This window comes from Loxodonta africana, chromosome 8 (assembly GCF_030014295.1).
Source record: "Loxodonta africana isolate mLoxAfr1 chromosome 8, mLoxAfr1.hap2, whole genome shotgun sequence".
NCBI classification, from domain to species: Eukaryota; Metazoa; Chordata; class Mammalia; order Proboscidea; family Elephantidae; genus Loxodonta; species Loxodonta africana.
In genome coordinates this window covers 2,899,532-2,913,035 of record NC_087349.1, presented here as the reverse complement: position 1 = coordinate 2,913,035, position 13,504 = coordinate 2,899,532, and positions in this window count along the sequence as shown.

Sequence of the window (13,504 nt, the reverse complement as noted above, 5' to 3'; positions counted from 1 at the left end):
AAAACAGAAAGAAAAACAATATACACTGCCAACCTCAGAGGGTTGCTGTGATGTTTAAATGAGATAAAGCACGTGGCACACAGCACATGTTGGCTGCAGCCATTGTGATGGTCTCTGTGGTGGTCTCGTCTCACCATAGCAATGAGGGAACACTGAACCTAAGGGTTTTTTGGTGGTTCTCACATAGACACACAGATGCATCAATGTAGACCACGCAGAAGTGGATTGTGATAGTTGCATGAACAATTATGGCTCGTTTGTTTGTTTAGAATCAAGGTGTCTGATCGATTCCCTTCTCAGGTGCTTAAGAAAGAATGAAAATTGAAACCTGTGTTAAAACTCTGAAAGTTCGCCAAATAAATTTCACAATGAGAGAATAATGCAGAAGAGGGGGGCAGAGACAGACACACACACAAGTTCCCTCTGCTTTTGTAAGATCTCCTTGTTGACATAAGTTCATTTAACTGTATTGCAATCATGCAATGATGCTTTTCCAGCCAAGAGCAGTGAGATGTGTGTTTGTGTGTTCAAGTTTTATATGAGACATCTACTTAAACACAGACTTTTACCATGAAAATCCATTCAGGATTCTATTTCACCATAGAGAGAAACTAGAAGGAGAAGGTAAATTTCTGCAGCTAAAAATGGCAGAAGGTGAAGAGTTCACCAAACAGACACAGTTGACACCCTAAGCTCTCATGGATCCCCACGGAGAGGGGACCCTCTTGTGTGAAGGAGCCTTTGTTCAACAGAAGCTCTGCCACGAAGCAATTCATTTATAAGGAAGGCACTAATTTAAAATAATAGCGCAATCATTGTTAATTTCTGTGGTATTTACTTTAATGGTGTTAATCAGAGTGAACTTATTTAACAATACAGCAGTGGCTGTTAAGAACTGTTCTACTTTGAATTCTATAACCATTATTGTGTCATCATGTTACAGCAAGCCAATTGGAAAATATTGCCGTGAGATGACATAGAGATGAAGAAGGAAGGGACTATTAATGATTATCATGATTATGGTAAGAAGGAAATCAAAACTGTTCATCAGTTACCTACCAATCCCATTAGCTGATTAGAGTATGTGTGTATAAATTAGTAGGGAAATCATAGGGTACAAAGGTAAGAGAGTTAGTTTGAAAACTGTCTGTGTTCATCTTTTATAGGCAGCTTACGTGATGCTTCAAAATAATTTTAAATGTTAGCATTTTTAAAAACTTTTTATCTAGAATTGTACTTGAATCCTATTGTATTTGTATTTAATAAACCGTTATATACTGGAAATAGAGTTGTAGTCAGAAGATAAGTGTTTATCTTTAGGCTCTAACTGCGATGGGAAGGAGGCTTGGAGCGAACCCGCGTTTCTGCTCCATGAACGGAGACCCGAGGGCCACCGTGTCTTCTCCAAGTCAGACGAGAGAGTGGTCATGAAGGAGCGAATGGCCACAGGAGTCCTCATGTGTGTTTTCATTATCGAGTGTGTGTTAGTATTATGGTATAGCTGTTAGTTACCATGGAGTCTGCTCTGAGGCATGGTGACCCCATGTGCAGTAGAATGAAACATTGCTTGGTCCCACACCACCTTCACGATCCTTGGTATGTTTGAGTCCTCTGTCGTGTCAGTCCATCTCACTTGTTTTTTCTGACCCTCTACCAAACATGTGGCCATTTTCTTTTTTCCGCCCCTTAAAGTTCTCATCTCTGCTTTAAATTGACCGTTGTCAGTTTACACTCATATAGATAATTCTTTATGAATGCTATGCTCCGGGCAAACATTCTTTATTAATTGAGCTATACTATAGTTTAACAATGTCTTCATGGGATAGTTTTGGTTCAAGGTTTAAAGATTATTTCTGAGCAATAGATTCAGAGTTCCCCCAGTCTCAATGGATCTAGTAAATTTATTTTCCCCATGTGAATTTGAAGTTCTGTTCCAAAATTTTCTCCTTTTGATCAGGATCCAACTGCTGCATCCTTGATCAAAACCAGGGCTTCGAAGTGCTCAGAATTTGCATTCCCATCCCCAGATATACTGAATTAGAATCAACACTTTAACAAGACCTCCAGGTGATTCTAATGTATGATGAACTTTGAGACTCACAGCTCTACTAGTGGTTCTTAGAATTGGTCCCTAACCAGAATTAGCATCGCCTGGGAACTTGTTAGAAATGCAAATTCTCAGTAGGGGTTCAGACTCAAAGGAACCTGTTTCAAGCCCTGATCAAAATGTACAGTAATGGTAGCTGGGCGCCATCCATGTCTTCTGGTCTCATGGCAAAGGAGGTGGTAGTTCGTGGAGGCAATTAGACTCTCAGTCCACTTCCTTCTCTGATTCCTGGATCTTCTTCATCTTCTGCTGCTCCAAGCAAATGGAGACCAATTGGTGTATTTTGGATGGCTGCCTACAAGCTGTTAAGACCCCAGGCCCTACTCACTGAACAGCACTAGGCTGGCAGCAGCGGTGGACACTGACTGCTGCCTGCAGCAGAACCTGCATCTGGTGGGCAAGGGGCTGGCTGAGCATGAAGTGAGCGCCGGGCAGGTCACAGTCTGTGCAGTGGGTAGGGCAGCAGTGCTGAGGCTGTGCTTGAGGAGACCAGAGGGCCAGGCCTGGAGTCCTCAGATGAGACTGAGCAACACAGCAGCAAGAGCATGCTAGAAGAGGTGGCCGCATTTTTCCGAAGCCTGCATGATATGAACCCCTGACCAGAACCCACCTCGTCCAGACTCCACCTGCCTCAGCGGGCAACCAGGAGACAGCTCACCCAAGAAATGAGCTTCCAAAGGTGACCTTCGAGCTCCTGGAGACGGAGCACAACTATGTGAAGGACTTACTGTCTCATGGAGAGATGCCTGAAACCTCTCCGAAAAGAAACTTTCCTCACCCGAGATAAGCTTGATGTGCTATTTGGAAATTTAACTGAAACGATAGAGTTTCAAATGAAATTCCTTTAAACTCTTGGAGATGGGGTAAGATTGGTTCCTGACTTGGGAAACTTGAGCGAGTTGATCAGTTTAGGAAAGTGCTGTTCTTTCTGGGGGATCCTTTCTGTATTACGCTGACTGCGTCAAGATCTGCAGTGTTTTCTGTGCCAGCCACACAGAAGTCCCCAAAGTTCTGGTGAAAGGCAAGACAGATGCAGCTTTGAAGGCATTCTGTGATGCCAAGAACTGAAAGTGACAGCGCTTGCCCGCCCTGGTGCCTTAGCGCATCAAGCCCGCCCAGAGGAAGTGTAGGTAGCCACTCGTGCCCATGGAGTCGTTGGCCCTGATGCATGTGGGGAGCAAGATTTTTTTTTTTAAATGCCTGCATCTATATTGGAGATGGGAGTTGTGTTGGATTAAAGATGACGCCGAATGGGCAGTGTTTGTATCTGTTGCACACGGCCCTGGCTGGTGGGGACGGGGAGGGTGGGCTCCTTTTCATGGGGTTGCCAGGGTGATCGTTGGTTTTCCCACCAAAACTGCATCTTCCTCCACAGATGACCCACCCCCTTCCGTGACAGTCCACGACCAACCCTTTTAGCAAAACAACCTCTTCAAAGACATCTCTCGTGTTTAACGTTTTTCTTCATGCCAACGAAACTGGGTAAACATGCTTAAATGCTTCACCTCCTAAACAGATTTCCAGTTAGGAAGACCAAAAACAAGTTATAGCATTTTCAGGTTTTTTTTTTTTTAATTTATACAAAAATAAAAAAGTTTATAGCTTTTTTTTTCTCTCATTTCACAATGTCCGCTTCCTAAGAAGGATTTAAATAATATGCAAACTTTCTTCTGGGGAAGAATATCTATTTGTTGTTTGACGCATCAGTGGGTACTTTAAAGATCTGAATTTTCCAGTCACTTTAGGAATTACATTTTATACAAATCACAACTTCATATTTCTGGATCTGAGAGCTCAGAACACCGTGCTCTTGTGCTCCTGTTTGCTTGACCTGCTTCCCCATCCTTTCCCCCTCCCCTTTTTGAGTCTCCAAGGCCTTAAGCTTTTGAAAGTTTTATCCTATTAAATTATCTTCTGGTTTTCTTAAAAGTTTTCCAATGGTTCCTATACCTTTTGTACCACTGCGTTTTCCCATATCATCTCTGATTTGATCATGTCAGGATGGATAACAAGCAGAGGCTTCTAGCATTGCACCTATATTCCCACCACAGCGGGGTCCTTTGAAAATACCGAACATCTGGTGCTGAGAGAGGGTGCCATTGACCCTTCTACATAAGGTCATGACGTGCCTATGTCCAAAGCTGTTATGTATTTCTTTTAGAAGCTGAAAAGAAGTCTATGTTTATAAGTCTATGAATGGAACATCATAAATGCCTGTCAAACAATAAAATATTTAAAGATTGAAAAAAAAAAAAAAACTTAGGCCAACTGACTGCATAGCTCCAAACTAAAGCCACTGGATTCGAGTCGATTCTGACTCATAGCAACCCTATAGGACAGGGTAGATGTGTTTCCCAGGCTGTAATCTTTATGGAAGCAGACTGCCACGTCTTTCTCCCACAGAGTGACTGGTAGGTTTGAACCACTAACCTTTCAATTAGCAGCCCAGCACTTAACCACTGTGCCACAAGGACTCCTTTGGATAGACCCACAAAACCATAAACCTAAACCTTCGAACCAAGACAGCTAATCCCACGAGGTGTTCGGTTGTATGTCTTGAGGTCACTTTGTATTGATTGGTCTTTCTCTCTGTGTCTAGAAGAAGCTAGTGGGGCTCTCACCATCCTAACTCTAAGGAACATTTTGGTCGTAATTGTTACGATAAGCATGTGTTTATACGTCCCTCCTGCTACGTGGCCCTGAGCTAACTGAGAGAAACAGCCCTGTGCAAACCTAAAAAAAAAAGAAAGGGAGGGAGGTGGAAGCAGAAAGGGATTTTCTCAGGGACGTTTCTTCTGTGGGCTCCAACGTCCTTGGGAATCTTCCATTCATCTGTTGTGGCCTCTTAATAATATCCGTCACTCTCATTTCATCATCAGAAGGTTTGAGCAGTTCGTTTAAAGTCTGTCTTGTCCTTTGTGCTCTTGCGTGCACGTCTGATGAAATACAACGGAGTGAGCAGGAGAGCCATTATTAAAACGATCTGATAAGAAGCTGCAGCTGCGAGGTACACTGAAGAATACAGGCGGGTTCTTCAGGGGACCAAAAGCAGTTCACCTTGGGAGTCGTCTGCTGGAGCCTGTTACGGATACGCTACAGCTTATCACGCAGAAATACTGTGCATTGTTCTCTTTCCACCAGTGAAAGAAGGTATCTAAATAAGTGGTTATTAAGGGATCAGGTTTTCCTATAGCACAGAGTCCCAACAGGAATAGTAAGGATGTTTTATTCAAAATCTGATTAGCTGATATAATTTTTTTTTTACGTATCCTAATTTCTAAGGAGATATTTTTGCAGATGATAGCTCTCGGAATGGTACTCCCCTTGGTGAGCGTCCTATTTTACGTAATGACAAGCAGCCCTCTCTTTGCAACATTCATCTCTGCAGAATTTCATTGACCATGGTTTGTGTAACAACACGGCTGGTATCTCAGTTACTGTAGAATATTCACTGGGAGCAACTGCTAAGCACAAGCCTTGCCGCCTGCTCTGCAGGTCACCAATCGCTGAGTGAATAACAAATACGCATTGGGATCACTGACCAATCACGGCACTTCTTTCAGAGCCCTCAGCGATGGGTCTCTCAGCAGCACTTCCAGGCCAGCAACTGGTACCTAAGTTGGTCTGCTCCGTCCACCTCGTGAAAGACCCCAGATCACCTGTGGCCAAGCCCACCTTGCTTACACCACTTACAGGTCGTCATAAACATGATTATTAAGAGAGTTTGCCAGCTTCAAAGATTGAAATGAAAATTACTGGAGACTGACTTAAATGTTGTGAATCAATATAAAAGCAGTATTTGGGATTGTTTCTTTTCTCTGGGCTACTTGTTCCCTTGGAAAAAAATGAAGCTTGCTTTTTAACCAGTGGTATTTTCTTTTTTAGTAGAGTACATTTTGTACGTACTTGACATTCCTCCTGGAGGGCTAGAATGTTAGAAGCAGATCAGTGAACTGCACCCCACACCACCTGCCCCAAACCCCCGCTCCACCTTTCTCACTCACCCTCATTCCAAATCTGTGTCCCACATGATGGCCAAGCTGGCGTGAATGAAAGGGTTTAATGTGTAAATTCAACAGTACTCAGAGATGTGTGAAATGGACAAATTAGTGCTCAGTGACTGCTTTGCACAGTAGGACATAGCTTTTAAATGGTAATGACTTGGGTTGGATTCAAACCAGTGACCTAGAAGCCTAAGGTCCTACACCCCACTACTAATCTGCTAAGAGTGCACAGGGATGCTTCTAGAATTGCTGACTCTAAAATGGCCAGAACTAGCCTGAGATTACAACACAACTGGCGAAAAAGGAAATTTCAGTTCCAGGGGTTAATGGAAGGAGCCCTCGTGGCACAATTGTTAAGTTGTTAAGTGCTCTGCTGCTAACCGAAAGGTGGGTGGTTTGAACCCACCAGCCACTCCACAGCAGAAAGATGTGGCAATCTGCTTTCATAAAGATTACAGCCTTGAGAACTCAAAGGGGCACTTGTACTCTGTTCTGTAGGGCCACTGTGAGTTGGAATGGACTCAATGGCAGAGGGTTGGTTCTTGGTTTGGAGCTCATGGGCACCTGTAGGTTTCTCATCTCTACTTACTGTCATCTCGGCAGTCTTACTTAGTCTCCTGCACTCCCTGTTGTCTTGTAGAAATACTTTTCTGTCAGAATTTATGCTTTCAAATGATAAACATTTACATGGAGGCCTGTCACAGTTGCAGGCGTTTAAAGTGCATTTAGATAACGCAGCTTCATGTTGTGTTTAAATTGACGTTTTCTCTACATGAGAACCTTCAAAAGTTGTACCAGGAAAAGGCCAACTTCTGCAGCACTGGCCTCCTTTTCTGCATACAAAAAGTGGTGCTTTTGGAAATCGCATAAGCATCTATAATCAGTGCTCACTAATTGTGGGTGCTTTCCGCCAGAGCGTGCAATTGGGCGCACGATTAGAAAACTGGGGAAATGTTTAATTGCATGTGCAATTTTGACCTATTGTCAAGAGGGAAAATATAAGGGATAAAAAAAAGACCAATTTGACTGTAGTTAGGAGAGAATTAAAATAAGATGTATCGGAAAGAGTTTGGGCTGCTGAAGGGGGGGAAAAAAAAACACCTCAGTTCCAAAATGTAGTGGTCTGCCCTTGCCCATGAGTTAGCAACTCTAAGGTTAGCTTCCTCCTGAAAAGTGGAACTGTGATGCTTTCCTACAAGGTTGATGAGATGGCTGGGACCCACCTAGTGCAGTGTGAGTCGTGTGATTGCCACATGGGATGTGGTGGCCCTTATGACTGATGACTGTTATTATCCATACTGATAACCCTGAAGCTCATCCTACCATAAAGCCAACCTAACCACACCCCCTTCTTTGCCATGCAGGGAGCCAGCCACCATGGTGGCAACTCACCTTCAAAGAACCACCTGTCACTGTCACCAGTAGCATCCAGCTCCAGGCACAGGGAAGGAGCTTTGGGCTTGAAGACAGGAGACTGACTTTGAATTCTCATTAACTCATTGCACTGTGTAATCTTGGGCAAAACCTTTAACACTGCAGACCCTCAGGCATCATAGCTATAAAACAGAGACAACCGTATCTACTCCATGTGGCCATTCAGATCTTCTCGCTTGGCATGTTGGGTACTAACTAATGTTTGCTGTTGTTGTTGATGTGTGCTGTCAAGTGTATTCTGACTCACAACAACCCTACAGGACAGAGAACTGCCCTGTAGGGTCTCCTAGGCTACAGTCTTTAAGGGACCAAATCTCTAGGTCTTTTTCTTGTGGAGTCTGTGGTGGGTGCCAACTACCCACCTTTAGGTTAGTAGCCAAGCGCTCAACCGTTGCACCACCAGAGCTCCTAATTCAGGTTTAGCTAGTGTTAATTGATTAGCTATGAATATAGTAAATGTCTTTAGAAATTTGTACTAGGAATAAAGTTTGTTTCCTCTTATAATTCTATTTTCTTCTAGCAATTCTGTTAGTCGGTCTTTTTTATTTTTGGCATTGTTTGCAAAATAAGCTGCAAGTCTTGTGAAATAGTTCATTCGATCAGATTTCTAGAACTCTGTTAGCCTTGCTGCCTCTAATAATTATAATTCCTCTGTGTTTTGATTTTTTTCCTCTTTCAGCTGTCTCACTGTGTGTGTCCTTTATATTGGAAATTGTCGAGCTGCAGGTTATCAGTAAAATAGCCTGGGATCCAGAATTCTTAGAATAAGGGAGGTCTTAGAAGACCTGTATCACTGACCTCTGACAAGCCTCTCCTCCCCCTGAGATGCTGTTTCCTCATCCAGCAAAGGGTGAGATTACCCCTATCGTATGAAGCCCTAAGCACTGAAGGGATTGAAATGATGTTATCAGACACTGAAAGAATGGCGGAATAAAGAAATCAGTGGACACAAAGTTTGAATGCTTGTGTTCTGGTCTTATGCAGCTGAATATAATATTTTTGTGTTCAGAGAAAAATCAGAATGTTTAAAAATATAGTTAGAAAGCGAGGAAGTTAAATGATGAACTAAAGGAAGCAAGGGGTACATTTAAAACTGAGAGCATTTCAAGAGCTGGTGGAGACAGCTGCTGTTGGAAGGACTATCGAAAGGGCTTATTCAGTAGAAAAAAATGGGGTAATGTATAAAAAATGATTTCCTTTCAAAAAATTTTGGGCCTTTAACCAGATAGGAGCCCTGGTAGAGCAATGGTTAAGTGCTTGGCTGCTAACCCAAAGTTTGGCGATGTGAACCCACCTAGTGTCTCCGAGGAAGAAGGACCTGGTGATCTTCTCCTGTAAAGAGTACAGCCTAGAAAACCCTATGGGGCAGTTACAGTCTGTCACATCGAATCGAAGTAAGTCAGAATTGACTTAACGGCACACAACGACCACATCACAGCAGTTAACTGAGAGTCAGACTTTCCAGAAGCTCAATTATGCATAAAGGCGAAGCTCCTACATGTTGAGAAAACTTCTCTCTCCCAGTGAAGAAGTCCCTGGTCAGTGAAAGCATACTACAGCAGGCATTCAGGGATGGTTTGCAGGAGACCGAGGAGATCTCCTTTGGACCCTTCTAGCACATCTCAGATTGGGAGAGCTATGCATCTCTAAGGAGAGAAGAGAGCTATAGGAAATCAGCTTTTGTTCACGTCAGTCATTCCAGGGAGCTGTGCCATCAACAAGGCCACCTCGAGGGGACAGTGACAGCCCAGGTCTGCAGTCCAGGGTGATTCTCAGCAGGGGCATAACCCATCCCGTCCTGCAGGGTATCTGTGTGTGCAAGCTCACCAAGGATGTTGTTTTTGCTAGGTGCCATTGAGTTGATATTGACTTCTGCAACCCTGTGTTGCACAGTAGAACTGCCCCGTAGGGTTTTCTAGGCTGTAATCTAGAAATTTCCTAGTGTAATGCAGATCACCGGGTCTTTCTCCCATGGAGCCACTGGATGGGTCTGAACCACCAGCCTTTTGATTAGCAGCTGAGTACCTAACCATTGCACCACCGGGTCTCCTTCTACCAAGAATAAGCCCCCCAGCCTCTCTCTAAGTTGCAAGCAAACTAAAGTTAAGCTATAGCCATGTGACACACACCGGCGGGCAGTGAAAACCTGAAAAGGGCCATCAGAGGGAAATTCATAGGCTGTACTTAATATTATCTGTCCATATAATACAGGACCTCTTCAAAGTGTTGAAGAGCAAAGATGTCACCCTGAAGACTGAGGTGTGCCTGACCCAAGCCATGGTATTTTCAATCACATCATATGCATGTGAAAGCTGGACAATGAATACGGAAGACCGAAGAAGAACTGACACCTTTGAATTGTGTTGGCGAAGAATATGGAATACACCATGGACTGACAAAAGGACAAACAAGTCTGTCTTGGAAGAAGTACAACCAGAATGCTCCTTAGAAGCAAGGATGGCGAGGCTGCGTCTTACATACTTTGGACATGTTGTCGGGAGGGATCAGTCCCTGGAGAAGGACATCATGCCTGGCAGAGTACAGGGTCAGGGGAAAAGAGGAGGACCCTCAATGAGGTAGATTGACACAGTGGCTGCAACAATGAGCTCAAGCCTAACAACGATTGTAAGGATGGCGCAGGACTGGGCAGTGTTTCATTCTGCTGTGCGTAGGGTCGCTATGAGTCTGGACCGACTCAACGGCACCTGACAACAACAACAACAATAATAATACAGACTTAAGACACAGGAGAAAAAAAAAGTAGCTCAAACAAGGACCTTATTTTCTAAGTGATTTAATCAGCATTTTGTTCTTTAGTGGAAAAAAGAAATAAGACTGGAAGCTTATCTGATGGGACTGAAGTAATTCGTTAGCAAGGCAGTTGTGCAGGGCTGATATTCAGCTTCGGGAAAGCTCTACCCAGCAGTAAAATATCCTTCTGTGGTCACCGGTGAAGTGTCACTGTCCCCTGGCCCTCTGGATTCCTCCTGCCACTTGGCCCCTCCTCATCATCCCTGACATTCCCTCAGCTCCAGGGTTGGCACTTGCTGCGGGCAGGTCTCCCCAGCTCTACCCACTTGTGGATGGCCTGGGCCGGTGTCCATGTGCGACTGGCTGTTAAATACCTAGACCATCATCCTTAACTTGTGGGTGGAGCACGTCACGGTGTCATGATTACCATCACACTTACGTTGTTGATTTCTCCTGTGAACGGGGTGTTATTGAGGGTGTAGTATGTTATAGAGGAGGTGCCATAAAGAGTTTCAGTCATGTAGGTTGTCGTTGTTGTAAGTTGCTGTTGGCTTGGCTCTGACTCGCATCAGCCCCATATACAACAGAAGGCAACGTTGCCCAGCCCTGCTCCGTCTTTACGATCGTTGGTTTGTTCAAGTCCACTGTGGCCACTGTGTGTTTTGAGCGTCTTCCAAGCTAGGGGGCTCATCTTCTAGCAGTATATCGAATAACGTTCTGTTGTGATCCAAAGGGTTTGCGTTGGCTGGTTTTCAGAAGTAGTTCACCAGGCCTTCTTCCTAGTCTGTCTTAATCTGGAAGCTGTGCTGTAACCTGTCCAGCATGAGAGACCCTGCTGGTATTTGAAATACCGGTGACATAGCTTCCAGCATCACGGCAACATGCAAGCCTCCGAAGTAGGACACACTGACAGACGGGAGTGGAAAAGAAATATCTGAATAATATACGCCCATGACAACATTGCTCACGCGCCTCAGGAAAGCTTTATGGTTATTCTCACATCCATATTGATAGTTCCTCCTTTTATGTGCAACCCATCCTCAGAGGATCTTTAGAAACAAACAAAAAAAAAAATTCTTTTTTTCCTCACAAAGCAAGTTATCTTTCCAATAAATACTGAGCTCATTACAGCTGCAGAAGAGGAAGCGAAGTAAGCAGACGCGTCTATGGTCGTGAGACAGGCAGACTTGTTGTGCTCTATCGTTCAGTCAGTTAGTTGGATCTTCAATAACACTGTTATTTTCAGCTCTATTGACGAATCGATATCCTAAACTGAAATAAGCTGTGTAGACTCAACTCGGGGAGGGAGCAGCTTCCCGGGGGGCTCCTTGCAGGCTGCTCCTGGGACGATGGCTCTGTTTGGTGCTGTGGATAAAGAAGGCACGAGCTGACTGTGCAAAATACCCTAGGAGCTAAGGCCTCTTGTCGCCCCCCGCCAGGGCCAACGGAAATAAACATCTCTGGTCCTATTTTGGAAACCCTGGTGGCGTAGTGGTTAAGTGCTACAGCTGCTGACCAAATGGTCAGCAGTTCAAATCCGCCAGGAGCTCCTTGGAAACTCTATGGGGCAGTTCTTCTCTGTCCTGTAGGGTCGCTATGAGTTGGAATCGACTCAACGGCACTGGGCTTGGTTTTATTTTTTTGGTTTGGTCCTATTTAGGCTCCATCGTCATCTTTTTAGCTTTTTCTTGCATTTTTTTTTGAGTGTTGTTCCTTTTGTTTCTCTCTCTGTCTCCCCTTTCTTTGCTCCAATCCTCCAAATTTTATCATCTCTGATAAACTCTTCCATTGGTTCTTTCTTGCATTTTATCTTTAGATCTTCTGAGCCAGTGACTTCTACAGGCCGTATCTTCACACAAGCTGGATTGCTAGACGTGCCCAATCCAAAACTGACCTTAAATAAATTAATTGATACAAGATTTTTTTTTTTTTTAAAGGGAAGGAGACATAATGCCAAATATTAGGTACATTTTATAACTTGCCGGCATGGACGCAGAATATTTTTCGTTAATTAACTCACATGGCCAACTATTAAAAAAAAACAAAACCCACTGCCCTCGAGTCAGCACCGCCTCAGGGCGCCCTGTGTGTGTCAGAGCTGAGCTCCACGGGGCTCTCAGTGGCTGTGATCGTTTGGAAACAGATTGCCAGGCCTTTCTTCTGTGGCACCACTGGGTGGACTCAAACCAAGAACCTTTGGGTTAGTAAAAAAAAAGCCGAGTACAAATCATTTGTGCCACTTGGGACCTCGAATGTAAAACTACAACCTTTATCCAGTTGCTCTTCCCTGTTTCCTTTTCCATCAGCTATTAGGTCCCTTTTCCATCTAATGAAAATGCTACCTGAAAGAAAGTGTTGGGTGCTAGGCACGTGTTTCAATATCTAAGCAAGAATGTGCACTCTTAGCCATTCAAGGGCTAAGCCCCCAGGCCTGGCCACCAAGGGCGACCCCAGTCTTGATAATCCATGGAGAAGTATGGACAAGGTCAGCACCAAGTCTCTTGCCGTCTCAAGCACAGCAGGAGGCGACGTTTCTGGCCACGTATACATCAGCAGCTATGATTTATGGCACCTGTTGGGATCTGCTACATGAGTGATGGGTTTGTAAGCCACAACTAGAGTGCCTGTGCTCACACCTGAGGCCTGCCAAGTGGCGCTTCAGTAAAAGAGCTGAGAGAACAAAAATCTCTAAAAATACCCCAGAAATGAACCCAGTGAGCCCTGAGAACCCAGCTCCTTCCCTCTTAAGAATGTCGTACTTTCCGCCAGGTCTGTGTGGACACTGCTTCCTGCACAGAGCTCTGGAGGCTGAGGCTCCCCTTACCCTGGGGCTGTGCGCGAATCAACCTTCAATGATTCCATGTTGGACAAACTTACTGGGTATATATGTGTCAACTGAATAAGAAAAACCGAACTTGCTGCCGTCGAATAAATTCTGAGTCATAGCGACTCACAGGTCAGAGTGGAACTGCCCCACAGGAATTCCAGGGCTGTAATCTTTTCACAAGTAGACGCCCACATCTTTCTTCTGCGGAATGCCTGGTGGGTTGAGACCACCGGCCTTCGTGTTAGCAGGCAAGCACTTTAACCAAGTGGTTTAAGCCCTGCACCACCAAGGCTCCTTCCCCTTGTTAGCAGGTTTATTTATTTATTTATGGCTTCAGTTTTTGTGGTTTCCTTTTGGGAAACTCCCTTGCTAAAGGTTAAA